Raw genomic sequence first — 21446 nt, 5'->3', positions numbered from 1 at the left:
GCATTCAGCTGCTTTCATTCCCCCCTCTGGTTGATTTATCAACCACTCCTTCACCAGTCTCCACATCTTGGTATCTTCTCTTGAAAAAGTACTTCTTTGGAGTTTAGACCTTCACCATTCCCTTCAGGGATCCTGCTGATTTCACATGTTCATCGACACTCCATGTCATGTTGCTGCATTGTCCATTTGGATTACAATAAATCCATCGTCCCACGTACCTCCTGTGATTTCTTGATATGATATGATATGATATGGCATTTGGAATGCACCTATTCACAAGTGTTTCAAGGCATGATGAGCAAGAAAGGGGGAACAGAGGGAGGACAGAGACAACGATCTTACTAGGCCAAGTGACACTGAGATCGTGCAAGTGCAGGGGAGGTGGAGGGGAAAAGTGCCAAGGGAAAGGGGAGGAGCAGTGCTGTACATGGGATCAAAACAATAACCTGAAATGCGGCAGGTGGAAGGTGCAAGGGTAAGTGCAGACAGCAGGTGTCCAAAGTACAGGTAGGGGGACTGTAGGGTTACATATACAGACCCAAGTCCAAGGGTTTCCGGGAAGCAGTGCGGGTGTGCAACTGGGCGGGCAGGGACCTCGGCCCCAAATCAGAGGGTAGCCAGGTGACCAGTGCAGTATTAGACAGGAAATCAGTAGGGGAGAGAAAGAGAGAACGCAGAAGCAAAGAGGAAGGTCTTGCAGTGCTTCCGGAACCGCGATGGTTCTCTTCAAGTTTCAAAGAGACAGGGAGGCACTTCCAGAGGGAGGCCCCAGCTGAAGAAAGAGATCTACCACCAACTCGTTGCTTGGAGAAATGAATGACCCTGAGGGAGTTGGAGGAGGCGCGAAGAGCTCAAGTAGGAAGGTATTTACAAAGAGAGAGTTGGAAGTATTGAAGACCCAGGCCCCAGAAGGCCTTGTGGACAATGCAGATGGTCTTAAACTTAATCCTTGCAGCCACTGGGGGCCAATGCAGAGATTTCAGTGCAGGAGAAATATGAGCCCTCGGCTTGAGGCCAAGGATAAGTCTCGCAGTCCTGTTCTGGATGAGTTGCAGAGGGCGGAGAGTAGAAGCAGGCAGATTTAGAAAGAGACTGTTGCAGTAGTACACTCTAGAGGGAACCAGAGCTCTAGAGAAAGTGAGCTTCCGGGGGAAGGACAGGGAAGGAAGAATACCTCTTAGGATGTGCAGTTGGTAGTTTCACTTCTTAGAGACGTCAGATATGTGAGGAGAAAAGGAGAGTGTTGAGTGGAAGATGGCCACGAGGTTCTTAGCCTCACAGGTGTGAGCAGGAAGAGGGCTAAGTGAGGCCGGCCAGAGAGTGATAGGAAAGGAGGGTACAGATGTGCCGATGAGGAGAATCTCCATCTTACTGGCATTAAGACAGAGATTGTTACCGGCACACCACTCCGGCACTTCGATCCCTCAGATGCTAAGAGGCTGGCCTCTATATATTTTCTGATTTCTTCATCTGTCAATTCCTTGTGTCCAAACCCTGACTCGACATCAATCATGATCTTGATTCCTACTGCCTTCTTTGCTGTCTTCTTGCACTGTGTGATTATTATCATGATCCCACAGAATCCAAACATGATCATCACGAATACTGCTTCTGGGAATTTGAAGATATTCGCCATCCACTGGGTAACCTATGAGAAGATAGACACAAACCATCTATCATCTGCAATATCTTCTGTCTCATCTTCCATTTGATCGTGCAGCTTTGTTGGCAATGTTATAGCCTCTGTCAAGGTCCCATTCTCGTCATCATGAGAAGGTATGAACTTGCAACATGATTCTCCGATTTTGGCACAAACACCTTCATCTATCACTGTGATCATATCTAGAAAATATCTTTTCTGGAGAGTCATCCGTCTTATGGCCCTCAATTCTTCCCTGATCATATTGAATCCCTTTTTGGTAGTGTTGATTGTCTGCAGGAGTTCCCATCTGGTATTCTGTAACCATTTGGCGTTGGCCATCATCTGGATTCCTGGCATAAAGATAGTTGTGATTATCGCTGAAATCTGGCAGAAAAACCTGTGCTCATGTGGAATAGCATCAATGGCTACTATCAATTTAGCTGAGAAATAATTCTCCCTCCGTGTCCGGGTGAGGAATTTGAGCAATCTTCTCTTTCTCAAATGAGCATCTGCTTTTGGAAACTCTCCAATGTGCAGGTCACTTCATTTCGAATCACTAAAGCTGGAACGTGAATAAGCACTATAGAACACATCCCTCCCCAATCCTTAGGTATCTTCATGTAAGTTCTGGACCCACAGGCCCAGTAGTGGTCCATCAGAACTACTGTCCCATGCTTCATGCCTGGTACATAAAAAATACAGCCACACTGATCATTTACTCCAACTTTCCTTGTGCCAATTTTTCTGAACACAGAGCTGCACTGGCCAGGGTCACTATCTGCAACAGTCCTCCTTTATCGTTGATCCATGTCAACAACTTCACAATTTTCTGCCAGTGGTGATTGCATTCATTCTCTGCAGTATCTATATCCCGTTATTGATGCTGCTTTGCACACAATCAGGCCTTCTGCCCGTCCTTCTGGAGTCAACACAGTTCCCTTGATTTTCAATTGACCTCTTTCCTTACATCTCTGTATCTATTCTTGACGCTTGCCTTGACAATCTAGCATTTTGTTTTCTTATCTTCTGATTCCTGCTCCGTTCATTCCAGGCTGTTAATATTTTAGCACTAGATTCCTTGTTTCTGGTTTCTCTCTTGTCTTCAGATCTTGCACATAGTTATCTTCTCTTGGAGATGTCCTTTCAGTCACCCATATAAAAGATGCAGTTGGACCCTGGAACTGTCCTTGTGTCTGGCAGAGTGTGAGATGCATTAGGCAATGAGCTTTTTGAACAGGTACCTCTGTAGATATGAATATCTTGGAGTTCCCCATAGCATATGGTATGAGAGCACAAACATAGCAGCTCTCCTTACAAGTTCTTTCTCCTTTTTTATCATGTGCTGATACCACATTTTATTACCCAAGTGTGCTGTACTGTCTAAATGTGTGCCAGTCCCAATATCTTCCTCTGCCCTTCTCGTGTGTCTTCCTAACATAATGGTTGGAGCCCATGGAAACAACTCTAAAGCCTCTATGCTTCAGGAAGGAAACACTGAGACCTTGGCTCATCGGTAATGGGCAAATCTACATGAGTTACTGGAGTGGGAAGAATCATAGGGACTTCTGTTTCTTTGGATCAATAAAATAATACATCATAAGGAACAACATATCAATCCCCACCACTTGTGCCACTCTGTTTAAGGACGGAAAAAACACTACTCTGAGAACTGTAATTTATTTGGTATTTGTAGGAATGCCTATATGATTGCTCTAAGCAGCCACTTTATTACAGGCCGATTTTTAAGATCCGATAGAAATCTGTGGATATTCTTCTAGCCAAGGCAGGATAAGTTCGGAAAATGAACACAATTGGTTGGCACGCTTGTACCCTTCTGGGACATTTGATTCTCTAGCAGCACATAAGCTGGTAACCCAGGTGCTGGTGGGTGGACTTGACTGTACCTCCCCACCCAATTAGCCCATCATCTGTCATCACTCATGCTGTCTGCCATTCAGATTGTCTTTGAACTTGGCCTTGCTGTAGCTTCTCGTCTCTGGAAATATAAGGGAGTGTGAGCATGTTCTTATCAAGGTTCAGTTTTGCATGCCCACTTCTATTTCCATCCTGGACTCACGTGACAGGAGACTGTGAACCGGTCCATTTTATAGCATTTAATTGTCTTGAATAAAGAAACTTGGTGCTCATGGTGTTCTCTCTTTGCAACTTAACAAGAGCTGCCTCTGCTCCTCACGTTCACTTGTTCTTCAAGGACTGATAACCAGTTTTGGCTGCCTTAGCCTTTGACACCAGGCCTAACAGCCATCCGTTGATCCATCTTCGAAATTCAGCTTATTTCTTTGCTGCGACACACACATAGCTATCAGTCCTTCTCTCTCCATGGGTTGAGCTTACTAAGACTGTGACATTGAATATCCATATTCTATATATATATTGGCGGAGCCTTTACGATTACTTAGTCTACTTGCGTTACTGCATCTGTACATTTATAAAACGGCTTGTATTTTCTGCAGTGCCCTTCACACGTGCACTCTTCATTCCGCACATAAAAGTCTTCTTGATTCTTTACATTGTCATCAGATTCTATGCAGTCTATGCATTCTGTTCTTTGGTCATTCTTCTCAGTACGTCACCCTCACGTGACATCATCAGCCTCTTCTTTTCACATCTTCACTCTTCTTCTGGGTCCTCCCTCAGGAGACCATCATCTCTTCGGGGATACATCATATATGGTTTTCTCAGTGGATACCTTGTCTCAAAGGCTCTTCGCGGTATAGATACCATTACTGACAATGCGCTTGTCGCAATTTCCAGTTTCCAAAATATAGGAAGAATAGGGGCGGGACTTCCTGCAGAGGCATTCAGCTGCTCCTCTACACCCTTGTACCAGAACCACAACTCTCCAAGATTCATCTACAAAGGAATCGTAACTATTACAATAGGGGAGGAGGCCTCCCTCCACTGCCCAGTTCATTAATATAGACAGACGAGTGAGGAGTACTTCATTGACGTTGATATCTTTTATACACGTTTTAGTAATGTTCCTATGTTCCAGTTTCAAGTCCACAGTACGAGACGTTTGACATCATGTAACCCCAAACGAGTCTCTTGCACAGAGCTCGTTTTGAAAACTCTCACGTTTCGATGGCATAATATGAATGAACACTAGAGAAATAGCCCAGAGAATTGCGACATTTGTTACGAATTTGCCTCATATGCGATAGTCCACGTGTACTGGCTAAATGTTACTGTGGCATGTGCAAGGAAATAGAATATAATAACGTGACCAGAATAAAACATCAACACAAACAAATCTGCTCCCACAGGTAAAAATACATGAAGTTGCAGTAGAGGAAGAGCTGGGACGTGACTCCTTGTTGTGTGTCCTATACGTGGGAAAGTGATTGATTGTAGGTGTCACGTGCAGTAGTGATACACGTGTCTGTGCACACCTATGACTGGGAAAAGGGTAATTTATCACACTTCATTCACAACTTGTTTTGACAAAAATAATTAAAAAGCATTACTTTTTATCATCACAAAAATGTTGAAGTGGGTTGATCTTTAAATAAATACGATCCGTCTGGTATATAAAGTCTGCGTTTTTCTTCCAAGTCACTCAAAAGGCAGTGGCTCGTCGGAGCTTCTTTCAACGTAGTTAAAGAATGTGCAGGTATACATACAATGCCTGGAACATTGCGCATCAATAAATGGAGTCGGTATGGTGCCTGTCCGTACAAGCGGGGCAACGCACTAATTGGGCTGGATTCAGCGGTGGTTGTTAATGTTGTCTTTGCCTGCTTGTATAGGCCAGCGTTGTCTGTATCAAGGTATCTCACCCACAAAGGCGGCCGATTAGCTTCCTGTCACAGAAGACCAGTGTCAGACACGCTGGAGGTGAGCTCCGGTCACAGTAATTAGTCAGGGGAAGGCGATCAGGCACCGGTCTGACAGATCCGTTTCAGCCTAGGGCAAAGCTGACAGCTTTAAGTGAATGTGTTTGTTCAATTATCAAAGTGAAAATATAGAACTTATCCCGTTCTCATTGCTCTATTACCCAATTATTTCTAGAGTGTGATTAATGTCTGCCACATTTGTTTTTTAGACGGACCTTAACAGTGGGCATTATGAATGATCAAATTGTCACCGCAGATGTCAAAGGTACAAGAATCGCAAATCTTAGAAGGAAGTGTGTGTGTTTGTGTGTGTCTGTAGAGGAGAGACGGGATCAAGTTCACCATGTCCAGGTGTTGAGCGACCACTTGGCTTGTGATCTGTAAGAGCTGTTATTTGTTTTGTTGTTTTCTTCTTCATAACTTCCTATCCCATCGCATTTTGGGATGTGTACTGCTGCCGCTAAGGGTAACACCATGTGAATGTGCTGACCAAATCTGGACACGACTGTCACAAAGTTGTTCGTGTTGAACGTGAAATCAATTACTACGGTCAGTCACAACACGGAAACGTGGAGACATTTTTCGGCTAAAAGCTGTCCTTTAAAATGCGCCCACTTTATAGTCCCAGAGGATTGCCTGTTTGTTGTTTGGTCGGGTGTTAGCTATTTCAGTCGAATAAATGAATGAACTGTTCGAATCCCTCAAGGGCACTAAGACCTTCATCCTTCTGAGGTCGATAAACTATAACACCTATTGTTACAGTGCTTCAAATTAGTAAGCAACAGACATGCAGTTCTCGATAAAACGTGATATTATCATTTATTTATTTATTTATTTGCATACGGTTAACAGAAACCTATCAATTATACTTAATGTTATGTTAATGGATGTTGGTATAGCACAGCTTCATTGTCTTTTTGTGCTTGGGGTCTCCCTACTAAAAAGGTGGGGCTATTGTCCGGTAAGTGGGACAGAGCAAATGTTGCTATTACATGGGCTGTGTGAGGCAGGTTGTGTTGTATCTTTGTGTTAGGGTTTTTGCTGGGTGTTGGTGTTCAGCAAGCCAGAGCCTGTCGTTTGCATACAGGTTAGGTTAATGGTAAGGAGGCAATTGTGGGTGACACAGTTGGTAAGTTTGTAAGTCTTTGATATGTGTGATGGGGAACTGGGTGATGGTGCATACACGGGATGGCCCGCAAACAGCTGTCAGATGTCAACTCCTTTTTACTTTTGGCTATTCGGTGGCTAAAGTGCCACCTCTAAGTTGTAACTATTGCATTAGAGTACACCTAGAGAGAAAGAGCATATGAGGAGGGACGCAAAGATGGTAGGTGTTATTTGGTCATTCACCCACCCATTGACTGCCCATGGTCATGCTAATCCATATTGCCATTCCCACTCGCTTCCTTCTATTCCCCGCCCAAAACACATCTTCCTGGGATCTCTTTTAGCTGTCTTTATCAAGCCTTACATTCACACTTAGTACTTAAGTTCTATTCCCCGCCCAAAACACATCTTCCTGGGATCTCTTTTAGCTAGCTTTATCAAGCCTTACATTCACACTTAGTACTCAAAGTGCCTGGCAATGTTTTTTTCAAAGTAGTCTACTCAGAGTTAATTACCTGTAAACCACTACTATTGCCTTAACTAGGTCTGTCTTCAACCACTCGGTTTGTAAGCACTATGCATGGCCGTCACTAAAGTCCTGTTAAATGCAAGCTTTGGCAAAGCCAGCAGTTTTGGCTTGTGTATACGTATCAGGCCTTTGCCAGGCACTTCCAATATCGGCCCAGGTACTCGCACCATTTTGCAGCTGCCACCACTGATGGCCAGTTAATACCATTGAGGCAGTGCCAGTCAAATGCCTTTCCCATGCCTACACAAAAGACAAAACAGTTGGCATTGCCCATGCTTGTTTCTTCTGCTTTTCATCGCTATGCTTCTTGTAGCTACTGTACATGTATTTCACAATTAGATAGATAGGTTCATTTGGTTGATTGGTTTGTCTTAGCATCACCTCTAGGAACTGGGTTGAGATTTGTTTTTCAAGTGGTATAAGCAAAACAGTCATTAGTTCTTCTAAAAAGCCAGGTTATAGATGTATTTCTGAAGGACAGGTGGTCGGCCAGGGATCAGGTTCATTTGGTTAAAGAGCTCCGGAGGTTGGCCACCATTATGACAAAGGGCAGGCCTTATAAGCATATTCTAAAGTATGATGCTACTAGGAGCAATGTGGCCGATAGAGTGCTTCTAGATTTGCAGTGCTTGATTTAGCATTGGAATACATTCAACCCCTTTCCATGATTTTAGGATTCAGACCATGTAGCAGTTCCTCCGCACAGTCTGAATCCTACTTGTGCTTTGTGCAGTGTGTGGTTTGTTTCTATGACCTCATTAAGTTTATAGTAGACAGTCTTCTCCAGTTTGGCAGAGTAAAGGATGCTGGATGTAGGATGGTCATATTCTGGATCTTCTGGGTCTTCATCTTTGGTTACTTGATGTACGCTGTCTTGAAATCTCTGTGGAACTATCCCTTAGTGGATGGATGAGTTGAAGAGAACCCTAAACTTGCTACCATTAATTTGATTTACGAGAATAATGATTTATTTGTTTTAAGTATTTTTTTTTTAAAGATTTATACGGTTTATACAAACCTTTAAAAGAAAACAAACAAACACACATTGATAGCCCTCCTCCACATCTTAGTCTTCCCCCTTACTCATAATCGACCCTTCGAGCAACATATTGTGTCACATGACTCTGCAACAATCCAAACTGAGTAAGGGGCTAAAGTTATCCTTAGACACACTGTTCAGTAACAATTATTTCATTATCGATTTTACAGTCTTTCAAACGTTTTTTTAGTTCATCAAGAAATATTACTAAGGAGAACATAAGTTTGCGGTTTGGCCGTTAAACATCCCTTCCCACCAGTCGGCAGCACACATTGTCTGCTGTTTCAGCATTATAGGTCCGAGAGTATGGGATCTCAATGTACGTAGGTTTGGACAGAAAAGAGTTAAGTGTTTAAGAGTCTCTTTACAGGATTCACAAAAACGACAAGTCAAGTCTGTATTTGGTTTGTGTAGACTTAAACGCTCTTTAGTGTCCATTAAGTTCAATCTAAATCTCAGATATAGAGTTCTTGATGTTTGATCCGGAAATTGAGTCAAGTAAGCTTGAAGATTCCTGCATGCTCGTGCCTCACCTGGTACTTCAGCCAGCAGTCTTGCATTTCGTCTTTGTTTGCATGTTAAATGCCAATCCGAGAGCCACAGTTTTTTGTTGTTGCTAGATCTGGATTTTCCGGCAACATTGTTAACTTTATGTCTTGCAATTCCAAAACCTCCATCTAATACTTGTTCCACATTGATAGGGCAGTACAGTCAGACTCCCTCCTTGTTTCTAATATTTCAAACTGCAAGACAGGTGTTGATAATTTACTTTTCCTGAAAAGACATAATAAGTTCCAGCTCACTCGAGTGTGCATTGAAATTAGCCCCAGCTCATATCGGATACAGACAGTAGCAGTTCCTCTTGGCAGCTGTAGCACTCTCACGCAGAAAATATTTTCCAGGGAGTTCCAAAGCTCATATGAACATCCAAGTGCATTTTCAGCCCCATAGATTATGGTTGGAACAGCTTTTTGTTGGTAAAATGCAATCGTTGGTTTTAGCGAAAATTTCCCATGCTGCCTGTTAATGATAGATGCTTGGCACGCCAATTGTCGGCATTTAGATTTCTCTAGTTCTGCCCTTGGTGCGTCATCTATATTTGAGCTTATTCTCATGCCCAAATATCTTGTGTTGCATCAAGTGTTTAGCTTATTCTTTTCAAGAAACCACACTTGTTTCTTCTGGTTTTTCTTCACCGTCCGTAGATTTTGCAAAGTTAGTATCTCACACTTTTGTTTGTTAATGTGCAGGCCATTCAAACCCACATAAACCTCTAGGGCATCAAGTTTGTGTTGCAATCCGATAGATGTCATGTCTAGAAGTATTAAGTCATCGGCGTACACAAGCCAACTCATGTGGGTGCCGTTCATCTTAGGTGGAAATGAAGAAATTTCACTGAAGGCTTCACCAACATCGGATAGAAACAAGTTAAAAATAATAGCGGCCAATGGACAGCCATGTTTCACTCCTTTAAATGTTTCTGTAGGCTTTAAAAGAGACCCATTTCGGTCTAACCGAATTCTGATATTTGTATTAGAGTGAAGTTCTCTAATTGCTTCCATGAGACTTGAGGGACAATTCCATGCCTCTAGTTTTCCGCGATCAACGCTGTCAAAAGCATGGGAGAAGTCTATAAGTGCCAGATGTATTTTTGTGTTTGTTCTTATGGCTTAAATCTTGAAGAGGTCCAATAGTAAAAGATTAAGACCGCAGCCCACACCCTTCACAAATCCAGCCTGTCTTGGATCGACATGATTACATTCGCTAGTCCACCTCAAAAGCTTCTGTTGCAATTGAGTCGCATAGATCTTTCCTATAACATCAAGAAGGGCAATAGGTCTGTAATCCTTCGGATTAGCCCTATTGCCCTTCTTGAAAATTGGGACTACAATGGCGCTTTTCCAAGATGTCGGTGAGGCTTGTTTACTTGATATTCTTTCGAATAGTGTCATGCAGAAGCCCGCCCAGGCTTCTGGATTCCGCTTAATGGTATAGTTCGTAGGTCCATCCGTACCTGGGCTCTAGATGCATTGACTCTTTGTACTGTATTTAAAATGTCCTGTTGATCAATCTTCAGGTCCCACTTAGCCAATTTCAAGTAACGTTCCTCCACGCACCCTTCTACACTGAACATGTCAGTGTAGAAGGAGATCCATGTCACTTCAGAGATTTGATTAGCCTGTAATGAGTCTTGAGGCGCGAATTTGTTGTTAATGATTCTCCAGAATTCTGATGAATTCTTATTCGTCATTTTAGACATCATTACCTCCAAATCATTCTGCAACAGGAAGACTTTATGGGACTTACACCAATTCCTATAAGCTTGTCTAATTGTTTTTTTCTTTGAGACAGAAACCTCTTTATCTTCCTTCGGTAGATTTCTCAGTTCTTGTCGCATAAGTCTTTTGCGATGTTGTATTAGCAAGTCAAAACCGTGCTTATGAACACATTTTTTGTGTTTCAACCCTTGTTTGTGCTCAGTGAACTCAGTTAATAGATGGCAGTATTCAACCTCATTGTGTGCTTGGTTTAAATTAGCAACAATTTTGTTTATGTCTCCATCTCCGAGTTCAAGATATATTCTGCTCGAACGAACAGACACAGCATGAGGCCAGGATGGCGGAGCTGGCGAGCTTAGTGTATTAAGGCTCATTATCACCATGCCGTGATCGCTGTGAGCCATTGGTTTTACCTCAAAACAAGTTACGCATATATGCACCTCGTTTGTCACAAACAGATAGTCCAAGACTGATTGTTAATTCGCTCTTCTCCATGTTGGATTGGCAGGGATGTCATGAATGTCACCTGCCACATTGCCATTTAACATGGAAAGACTTCTATCTTCCATTTCTTGACACCATTTGACAGCAGCTTCTTTACAAGTAAGGGTTAATGCTTTCTGATCGAGTTTCAAGTTTACGTGCTTTACACAATCTGTGTTGAGGTCTCCACAGATGACAGATGATCAAGTTTGTGGATCCACCAACTTCAAAAAGGGCATCTATTATTGTAGTTATTTGATCAATAAATGATGTTGTGCCTGTCACTGAGTGATTCCAGTAAACATTAATGATGTTCAACAACTCAAATACCCCATTTGTTTCACTTGCGGTCAGGACCCTCGCTGTCTGAATAAATGGGGAAACATTACTGGAAGATTCAATTCTGAGGCCAGTGGATTTCCTTGCTGCGACCATCAAACCTGCCATCGGTATTCCTTTAGATTGTTTTATTGCAGGATTTAGAGCTATTTCGAAGTCTTGCAGAATAGGGCATCCAGATAACCATGTTTCTTGCAAACAAATCAACTCCACATCCTGAAGCCAAGGTGTTTGAAATAAATGGCCGAAGCCTCTTGTGTTCCATGATCCTATCTTGATTGTAGTCCTTGCACCGGCCGCCTGGCATTATTGAGTCGGGTTACAGTTTAGCGCAGACGCAATCCAGCCCAGTCGTTTCTCTGATGGGAATTTTCGAATTCTGCTACAGCGTCACTCTGTATTGAGGACAAGCCATCAATAGTTATTTTTATTTGATCCCAAAATGTTGGCAAATTATCTTCATTCCATTTAGTGGGAAGCACTTCTTTCGGTGCATGCACTGGCGCATCGATTCCGCTGGGTAGTTCAGTGGAGAGCCTGTTACAAATGATCTTAAGGTCGCTAGAGTGCGGGTGACACTCCACTTCCGAACACCTATCAACGCTCCTGTATATGTCAAACCAAAGGGATAACAAAACAGGACTAGCTTCTAATAAGATGTCATATATTATTTTGGAATGCGTGTGCAAGGTAACTTTATCATCTCTTTTTTCATCGCAGAATTCCACAATTCTCAGATCTTCCGAGACAATCGTTCTTAAACTCGGAATTAGTTGGAATAAATGTAACACGTTATAATGATTTATAATCAGATTATCCGCATTGTCGTTTCTTTCTAGAGTCACTTTGTGGAGATTCTGCATCTGTGTTTTGTTAGTAACTATCTTAGCGGCATTTTTTCGAGTCTGCAAGGGACTCTGCATTTTGCGACTTGGAGCCTGGTTGATAGCCTTTACAGAGATCTGCGTTTTCATTTTCGGTGCTTCCGTCGGCATTGTTTTATTGCCTGTGTGTTGCATAATCTCACTGAAATTTGGGCCACTCAGGGATGTAAGGGAAGGAGTTGCATTAGTAAATATAGTGATGTTTACCGTTACACAAGTTCTAAGTAACTGCTTCCATTTATCCTCCATCATCAAAAATATAGGGGAACCAGATGATTCTTCTTCCGTGACAGAGACCGGGTCTTTAATCAAGATACATATCCGTTGACCTTTTCCCGTTGTCGTAACCTTTGGATTGTCAATTCCAATCTTATTTGAGGAATCTTCTTTTGCTGTCACATTGTTTGCCTGATCGACAGCAATAGTTTCTTTTGCCTCCATTGGTTCTTCATCATCATATGTGGATAAGTTGGTCAGATCAATTGACTCGTCCTCCGGTTCCTTTCCCCCAGTACTTCATCACTAGAACAGTTTTTTTTTGTGGCTTGAACTTGCTCTTTCCAGCAGTTTGTGTTTACTATTACGTTTACTGTTTTTATATTGCGTGAAGAGTTTCTCGAATTGTTTCCTTGTCTCGTTTTTTTCAATGGTTGGTTTTTTGATTTTTTAATCATGGTGCTATTGGAAGCAAGCTTCACAGGTTTAGAAATTACAAGTCTGGAGGCACTCTTGAAGATGTCAAAGAGAATTGGATGGTCTGCACTAATCTTAGGCTCGGAGCATGATAAGCCAGTTACATGCGAAGGCGTCACATTTGGATTCGTTACAATTGAGTCAGCTGAGAAATTCGGGGCGACTGATTGAGGAACGCCCACGTTTTTCTTCAAGCCTGTAGTTCTGTCAAAAGTTGCCGGTACCCCATGCATGTTCATCATGGAAGCGGCTACCTGAGGGTTGGTAAGAGACACATTTTCGATCGACAGACTATTTTTCAGTGCCACAGCAAAATAACTGAATTCAGTGTTCATTTGAAGATTGCTTGCCTCACTACAACCAGGCATAACTTCAATGGCCGGAGTTTCCCTCTCCACTTCGTCAACTCTCACCGGTTGATTTTTCAAGCCCACATCACAGACTTGACTGTGTTCTGGGACTCGAATATCATCATTAATCTTGGATAAGTTGCCACGAGTTTTGCTTAAGATCTCAGTCACCGATGACTCTCCTTGGCAACCCATGCTTCTTGTAGAGGGCTTTTGCACCGCCTCCTCATTAGTGTTTTTGTATTTGAAAAGACTCAGTGCCTCCGTTGCTACTTTTGCTAGAAGTTTTTTATCCATATTATTGTTTTTTAGCTGAGTCGTTATTGTATTAGACATGAGTTCATGCTTGAGAGATAAATCCTGTTGCCCATCTTTGAGTAGATTACAGTTTTTCTCAAGACGGACACATTTTGTATTCAATATTGCCACCAAAGTAGAAAGATCTTTAGAATTCTCATTTAAGTGTTCATACAGCTTCATAAATGAGGCCAAAGTAATGGCTATTGATGATATTATGGTAGATTGTATCTCACTTAGCCATTTAACATGATTGGCCAGAGTTTTGACCTTACGAACCCGTGCCCCCCTTTCACACGTAGGATTTTGAACTTTTCAGACCTTTGGATAAGGTCGCTCCATTAGCGAGGACTCTTCCGATGAATAATCAGTAGATAACAAGGAAGACACTGATTCTTGAGTAGTATGTTTCTGGCTGCGTATCAACTTTTCCGTTAGCCTTTCCTTTAAGGGAACAGGCTGTTTAGAAGTACAATACCATTTCATTTTTTTTCACTGTGAACATCGCGGACTAAGCAAACTACTTACCTCCATTCTTCACTTTTTGTCGGAGCCATTCGTTGAGTGGTGTTTAGTAATGGACACTCCTAACACATAGATTCGGCATTGGTTTTGTTGTTTGAAGACAGTGAATTAGTTAACACCGCCTCATTTAAACCAAGCTTGGAGGCTCGAGCCTTATTAAGCCAAGTTAAATCAGACAGTAACTTGTTTACCACATCAAGGGAGTTGCAACGGTACGCATTTACACATTGATTTTGGTGGAAGTCTTTAAGCATGTGGTTTTTGGCGTCTATTGACTTGTTCGGTGGTGGTACAATTCCACACAGTACATCAGTGGATAGTGTGAATACCTCCTCTTCCAAGGCAGTTACAGAGCAAGGACCAGGCGCCCTGCACAATGCAAAATTTCTGTTTGGTGCGTCAATGGCACTGTAATACATGGATCTCTTTCCAACCGTGCCTGATAGCGGCATGGCTGTAAGGGGACCTTCTTGCGACCCCTGCATAAACAGGGCTTTGGGCCATATCCGGGACAAGGTGGCGTGATCTTTTCTTTGATCACCGTCCTTGCCTGCTAATAATTTAAAGCAAGACAAAGCCAATTCTCGCAACTGTGGAACCTGGGATAGACATAGACACGTCAATTTGCCAGTTTCATGTTCATACTGGCCACAGTTTTCAGTGGAGGTGGATGTGCACCCACCCGCCAATTTCTCGCTAGGCACGGCTGCTGCAACAAACAATACGTCTTTTTGTGTGGCCGTTGCCAAGCGAGCCTCAAGCTGCAATTTGGAGTACCGCACTGGGACGGGTGGCAGAACAAAGTCTTGTGTGAAATCACCCGTTACATTACCACTTTCAGCTCCATTTAGTGTCAAAGTGCTTACTTGATTCATCCCAAATTCTGCCACTTCCAGTGACCTCTCAGCAGTAGGCTGCAGCCTGTTTTCCTCTGTGAGCAGCACATTTTTCCCATTAGCATTTACACATTTTGTTTGGAGAGGGCTGTACCAGCACACGACACCCCATTGTTATCAACATTGTTTGTACCAAATACTGAGAGTTGTACATTAACCGACTCCGCAGTATGTAAGTAACTTACTTGGTCTGACACGCCCCCCTGTTGCGGTGAATGTACATCCGTGTCGCCTCGAAGTACTTCAGACGGCCTCCCCTTCTTGGTTGAGTAATGGTACTATCATTACATTCGAAACATCCACAGTTCTTTTTTATATATGCAGTGTAGTGACCTGAATTAGTTGTGGCTCCTGCGTGGTAGATTATACCTATTGTTGTGAAGGTTTTCTTACCAAGTGATACTTGACCATGTGTGAATCCAGTCAGCTCGCAGTTGTTTTTGGTACCATCTGCACTATAACGTAAAAACATTACTATTACGTATTTACTATGTGATTGTATTTGTAAGGTGGAACGATTATCGGAATTGCAGGTAGTACATAATCTGCCATGGTTTGCATTTTGTACAAGTTGCTGAAATGGAATGGATTCACAGTTAGGTACACGAAGTGTGAATTAGGAACTTCTTCTTATACTACATGCCTGCAAAGAGTGCATGTTTGTTTCCACATGTATGAAATCTGGAAGATTTTTTTTTATAGGTATGTTTTTGTTTTCTAGTACTTGTAGTAAGAAAAATAGAAATTCTTGTGGATCTTCTTGTGAGTCTTTTTTGAATTTGACCATTCCAGCACAGTTGTGTCAGTCCAGAAAAAGTAGACACCCCTCAATGATGGAGGCAATGTATTCTGTTGGCCGAAGACCAACCGCCTCATGTGTTTAGTATTAGAATTACATAGCCATAAGCTTGACTAAAGTGCGGCCATTTTGATGTGATAGAAATCGCCATTTTGTTTTCTAACCTTTGCCTCTTGCCTTCTGTTAAAACTGCTTTGCTGAAAACTTATTCTGCTCCACTAGTACATTATTGTTCATGCATAGAGCAATGCCGCGAGAGACTTGTTGAAACATAACGCAGCGACCAAGACAGAAATGCCCGGTCTCCTCCCTCACAAGCCCTTGGAAGTAAGCAGAAGGCATTGAATTATTCCACAGGTGCCAGCCAGTCTCGCTAATACAGTAGAAGTGTTAGAAACGAACATTTACTGGCTTGAATTATGCTCTCCTTTACAGTGCCCTCTTCCCTATGCTCTGTAGAGCCCTGGAGAGTGGGTTAACCCCCAGTACACAAATTGAAACTAGGAGATAACGAGGCCAGGAATGTGTCTCTCCCCTGCATTCAGCTTGCTTGCAGAGAACAGAAGCAGTGTGTTCTGAAAACAAAGAATTGTGTCTGCAGGCTCATGAAATTGCAAACTGTTGCTAAATAAATGTCTGAAGGTGTCATACTCATCACAATTGTCAATCATCGAACCCAATTCAAAGGAAATACATTATGGGTGGTATTGAATGTGTCACCACTGATTGTAAGATGCTTGCTTTGTATATATGTAACTGTTGTACGATTCTCACTCTCTTGCGTCCCCCGGGGTCTGGAAACACACGTCCCGGGGCGTGATACCCAGTTGGCCAACTGAGACTATTAGCTTTGCAATAAACCCTAGCTTTTGGGAATACAAACCTTGTGTCTGTCGTATCAGTTTGTGTGCGGTGATTGTGCCTTGTTTCCATATGCTAGGGTCCCCTAGGGGCCCCTTCAAGATGGCACCCGAATAGGAACCCTCCCCCACTTGTTCCATCGTGTACGTTGTAAAATAAGGTGAGGACGGGACGATCGAGCCGGGATCAAGAGGTGTTCGGGGCGCCCCTGTGAAAGTGATGAGAGACTCCTTTGCATATCTGCACACAACTGATCCCTGATCGACGTGCCCGGCCAGAGAACAAGGAGGCGAGGGTCCCGAAGCGAGGCAGAGTGAGCCAAGATATGCAGACACAAAGATTATTGGTTGCGTCAGTATACGGAAGAATTGCGTCTTGAAAGACGACTTGATTGACCAGGTGAGTCGTGCCCCAATTCGAAGTAACCCTGATATTGGTTGAGAGTTGATTTTGCAAAATCAAACGCACAGTGTAAGGGTGATTAGCCGAGGGTAAGGTTAAAACATGCTTAGAGTATTGAACATCTTAGCGGGATTGTTCCACTGTGGTAGACAAGCTTTGGAAACGGGCCAGGTCCCTCCACCCGTGGGGTCACCGGCGTATGAGATGTATGTGAAGTATGGTCTAGGGGCAATAATGTTTTGTGAGATTTGGCATAGGCAAACCAGAAAAGAGGAAGATTTGCAATGGCTGAATCACGGGAGTTTTGAGTTTCTGAGAATAGATTATTTGGAGAAGGTGTTGTTGAAAAAGAAAACACGTCCTGCGGCATTTGATATACTTAGAGACTGGAGAAAGGAAGCTATGCTTCGTTGGAAAAGTAGAGAGAAGAGTGCGCGCAGGCATAAGTAGAAAGCAGAAAGAGTGAAAGAAAAGCAGGAGGAGAAGTGGGATGATAGTTTGAGAAAATCAGATAGAGGTGGTCAGTTCTGTATAGATATGATATACCCACAAGAGCTGCATTCATCAGATGAGTTAATAAGCAAGATACTAACTGAAACAAGGTGAGAGCGTCCAACAAGAGAGTCTACGTAGACTGCACCAGTGACTGTTGCTCAGCCCCCTCCAGCTGCTCAGCCCCTCCCTATTGTTCAGATACCAGCACAGCCACAAACTATACAATCAGTGTCTCCCATTAGCCAGCCAGTGCCGCAGCAGTTTCTTCCCGTTCCCGTTGCCCCATCCGCACCTCCCTTCTAAGAGATTGTTGTTGTCCCATCCGCACCGTCTATTATTGAACTTGAACTCACTGAAAGAAGAGAGGGGACGGGACAAAGTGAATGCACTAGAGTGACCCGAAGCGCGATTAGCAAGGAGAGAAAGCGGGAGCTGCAAGAACAGGCAGAGATGTTTATAGATGGGAATGATGAAACGTTGACGCTGGCCTCGATGTATGATTTCAGGAGGAGCAATGAAAGACAGGTAGTGTTGGAATGCATGGGGGAATATTTAAAGGGGAAATTGAAGCAGTTAATTGGGAGGGTACCGCCGCAGCAGTTGTTGGATTTGAATGCGTTGGCACGTTGTAGAGAGAGAGATGAAGAAATAAAGGAACATGTAGAAAGGCTTTTTGAATTTAAGAATGAACTTGATGATGCATATGCTGAAATGTTTAGCATGCCAGGGTATAGAGGAAAGGATATAAGGAGAGATAGGGGGAGGTGGCGATACCATATGTACAGCGGCAATTTTTTTCATCGTCAAGACAAACGGGTGATAAACTAAAAGTATTTATATGTGAGGCGTTAAGATGGATTACAGATCCTAATATTCCCACAATGGAAATACATGAGATATTTGATGAATACCCCTTGCCAATGAAAGCAAAAGCACTACAGACAATGGTTGAAGTGTTACTTCAGCAAGTGACGGGACACAATAGAGGGAGAGGAAACGCACAAGGCAGAAGTAATTCGAACATGCATGGAGGGCCTCTGGGATCAAATCAGTGTGCGTATTGCAGAGAGGAAGGTCACTGGCAAGCGCAATGTCCACATTTGCAAAATGGAAATGGATATGGACAGAGAAGACAGCATAGGGGACACCCAGGAACAAATGGGCAGAATAGAAACAATATGCCGCAGCACCAAAATAATCAAGGCAATGTTACCCAGAATCAGAATCAAGCTCAAAATCAGACTGCTTTTAGCCAAAATCAGAGCCAACAGAACACTCAAAATGGAAATAGAGGGAGGGGCGGGAACATTTTTGATACACAACCAAATACGTATTATAGTAATGATTACACATCGGATGATGTGTTGTTCCCTCAATAGGACCGCCCAAGACAGGGGTCGGAACCAGTGCCTATTCCCGTGAATCAAAAAGGACCCTACGTAGAAATGAAAGTCGGGAATAGAGAGCATAGCTTTCTCGTAGATACAGGAGCGCAAAAGTGCTCGATAGACCATCACTTGGTTCCGGAAATACCACTGTCAGGGCAAAGAAATATTTCAGTAGGGTTTGCAGGTACCCCAGTGATCAATCCAGTGTCCTAACCAGTAGCAGTGACATTAGGTCCATTCACTGAATATTGTCAATTTCTCTGAACAGAACATTTTGGGGAAAACCTTTTGGGTTTAAATCTATTGAAAAAACTGAGTGCAGTTATCCATTGCACTCCTGATGGAGTGTTCTTGACAATTTCGCCACAGAATGTACCAGTGTCTGAATTTTTGTCCAAACCTTTGCCAGGAGAATTGAGTAAGGTGCCAACTTGCATATGGCCGAAAATAGAGCCAGTAAAAATTATTCTAAAAGAGGGAGTAACGTTGCCACGTATTCCACCGTATATATACATTTTCAGCAGAAGTAGAGAAAGGATTGAAGAGTATTGTTTTAGATTTGGTAAAACTGGGGGTAATAGAAGAGATTACTGGCAGTACATGTAACAGCCCCATTCTCCTGGTATATAAGAAAGGAGGTAATAAGGTACCATATTGTTTCATAATTGATCTGCACGCATTAAACAAAGTAGTAGATCCTCAATTCCCATTGGTTCCAGGCGTCATCACAATTTTGACAATGATTCCCGCCTCGGAAGAGTACTTTAGTGTTATAGGGCCTCATTACATGGAAGGCGGTGAACCCTGGCGCTATTAGCGCCATGGTTCATGCTGGTAAAATACCGGCACCGCCTTGATGGAAAGGGGAATTACCGCCCAATTCCAAGGTTGGCAGGGCGGTAATTCCCCCTTCCACCATTGCCCTTCCCCATTCCCATTTTTGCACCATAGGGCTCTATGGGAATGGGGAAGGAGCTAATTACGGTACCGCAAATTGCGGTACCGTAATTAGCTCCACTGGTCCCTTTGCGGGTTGGTTTTTAACGCCTGCAAAAAGCAGGCGTTAAATTCCCCAACCCGCAAAGCGACCTCGTAGTAAGGCGGTAAGGATTTACCGGTACCAGTAAAATACCGATACCGGTAAACCCTTACCGCCTACCGTGTAATGAGGCCCATATACTTGAAGAATCCCATCTTCAGTATTCCAGTACACAAGGAAAGAAGATATCTGTTTGCCTTCACATTAGGAGGACGATCATTTACATTCACGCACATTCCAAAGGGCTACACAGAGAGTCCGAGTATTTACAGTAGGGCATTGAAAGAACAACTAGATATGTTAGAATTACCGACTGGATGTGTGTTGTTAAAATATATAGATGATCTATTAATTGTTGCTGATACAGAAGAGATTTGTAAAAAAAGTACTGTTTTATTATTGTCACATTTAGCAGCACATGGCCACAAAGCGGGCTTAAAGAAATTCCAATATTGTCGAAAGGAGGTGGCCTACTTTCAAGAGAGGGGAGAAGACTGACCCCGGAATAGATAGAGAGTATTTCTGGTATGCCTATTCCAAAAACACAGAAAGGAGTCAGAGCTATAATAGGAATGGCTTCCTATTGTCGGCAGTGGATTGTGAACTTTGCACTGATTGTGACGCCAATGGTGGGATTGACAAAAAAGGATGCTGTGATGCCTTTGCAGTGGAATGAAGAATGTCAGAGAGCATTTGATCTGCTCAAAACTGCATTGTGTACTGCTCTTGTTTTGGGCACACCACATTATGAAAACATTTTCAGATTGTTTGTACCTGAAAGTGAGGGCTGCATGTTGGCTGTTTTGACACAGGAACACGCACTACCACGTTGTTTGCGAGCTGTTGCAGTGGCTGCTGCGTCAGTGAAACAAAGTGAAGGAATGGTGTTGGGGCACACCTTGATTTTGATGGTGCCACATGCCATAGATGTTCTATTAAATAGAACGCAGACGCAACACCTCACATCTGCTAGATTGACTAGATACGAAATTGTCCTGTTTGCGCCACACATCCAAATTATGAGGTGTAGCGCTTTGAATCCTGCAGAATTAATGCCAATGCCCACTGAAAAATTAGGTGAGAATGAATCACCGCCCCATGATTGTTTAATTGTTACTGAGGAAGAAACTAAAGGAAGAATTGATTTAAGCAATACCCCACAAAAAGCGCCAGATGGAGAGCTGTTTTGTGACGGCTCCGTTTTAAATTACCTGATGGCACATCAACTGCTGCCTATGCTATCACTACACTGCAAAGAATTGTGGAGACCAAAAGAATCCCCTACAACTCCGCCCAAGCCGGGGGGATAATAGCTTTGACAAGAGCCTGTGAGATTTCTGAAAATCTGAGTGTAAACATATATACTGACAGCCAATACGCCTTTGGTATGGTTTACAATTTCGGCCGACTCTGGGCTGAGAGGGGTTTCTTTACATCACATGGAGTCAGAATTCAACATGGCCCTTTGATTGTACGATTACTGTCTGCACGTACGTGCCCAAAGCGCCTAGCAATAGTGAAATGTGAGGTGCATAAAAAAGT

The sequence above is a fragment of the Ambystoma mexicanum genome, chromosome 10 (assembly GCF_040938575.1).
Source record: "Ambystoma mexicanum isolate Mex_15411 chromosome 10, UKY_AmexF1_1, whole genome shotgun sequence".
Classification (NCBI taxonomy): Eukaryota; Metazoa; Chordata; class Amphibia; order Caudata; family Ambystomatidae; genus Ambystoma; species Ambystoma mexicanum.
This window is presented reverse-complemented; position numbering follows the sequence as displayed.